Here is a 1,548-nt window from a genome sequence, read left to right as displayed (position 1 = left end):
ACATCGCTTGACAACCGATGCTGGTGTGTTTATGTACCCGTAACTTAGCGGTTCGGCAAAAGAGACCGATAGAATAAGTACTAGGCTTACAAAGAATAAGTTCTGGGGACGATTTGTTCGACTAAAGGTGGTGCTCCAGCATGGCCACAGGCAAATGACTGAAACAAGTAAAAGAGTAAAAGAATAAAGAGAGGGTAGCAAAGATAAAAAAAAAGAATGCTGGTACTACTATCTTTGTACTACTACTACTACTACTACTACTACTACTACTACTACTACTACTACTACAGAAAACATACGAACTACACTGTGAACAAGGAATCTCTAAGTAGTCTTTCAAGTCTGTTAGAAATGGCAGCCACTTCAAATAATTCTAAAACACACAACCTGCCTGCAACACAGAGCACAACACAATTCATTTTCAACTAACAACATCGAATCTCCAACACCCAACACGTCTACACACACACACACACACAAACGCACACACACACAAACGCACACACACACACACACACACACACACACATGTAAACACACACAGAGAAGATTCAACCATTTTAGTTTCTCAAACAAATTTCAGTTGTTCCTGTCCCCTTTTTTCAACGTACATAGCTGACCTCCTGACCTATTTTCAACATATAAGTATAACATCATTTCTTGACAACACAATTTGTTGACAAGAGAACGTCATTTACACATTCAGGCACCTAACACAATGGGAAGATAGAAGCAGTTTCTATACACAGCCACACCTGCCGTACACACTGTTTACGACTCAAGTACAAATTAATATTTGAAAGCTCAATATGACCAAACCAAGTATACTCCCTAACTTTTTTTTATCCCCTGCCCACTTTATTATATACATAGAAAAACACCCCGCAATTCTAGGAACGACACATATGTACCCTCATAAAAGAATGATACGAATTATCCTTCTTATCCTTCTTATATATGTAATAGGACAAAGCCGAGTAAAAAACATTTTGAAATCTTTAACATTCACCACTTAAACGTAGACCTTTTAAGCATTTATCATCACGCAGTTTTCAACGTAAACGCACACACACGCACGCGCACGCAGACGCACACGCGCATGCATACGTACATACATTGTTGTCGTTGTTGTTGTTGGCACTCCGTCGCTTACGACGTCGAGTGTTCCAGTTTATCCGATCAACGGAACAGCCTGCTCGTGAAATTAACGTGCAAGTGGCTGAGCACTCCACAGTCACGTGTACCCTGAACGTAGTCCTCCGGGATATTCAGCGTGACACAGAGTGTGACAAGGCTGACCCTTTGAAATACAGGCAAAACAGAAACAGGAAGTAAGAGTGAGAGAAAATTGTGGTGAAAGAGTACAGCAGGGTTCGCCACCACCCCCTGCCGGAGCCTCGTGGAGCTTTAGGTGTTTTCGCTCAACAACAACAACAACAACAACATTACAACGGAAACCTACAAGAATGCTCGATAAAATTCGGGGCTAAAATATGATGAATAATATAGACGAATATTTTCTGCAATTCCAAGTTTTCTAAGCACTTC

This window comes from Octopus bimaculoides, chromosome 10 (assembly GCF_001194135.2).
Source record: "Octopus bimaculoides isolate UCB-OBI-ISO-001 chromosome 10, ASM119413v2, whole genome shotgun sequence".
Taxonomy (NCBI): Eukaryota; Metazoa; Mollusca; class Cephalopoda; order Octopoda; family Octopodidae; genus Octopus; species Octopus bimaculoides.
Note: the sequence above shows the minus strand (reverse complement) of the source record.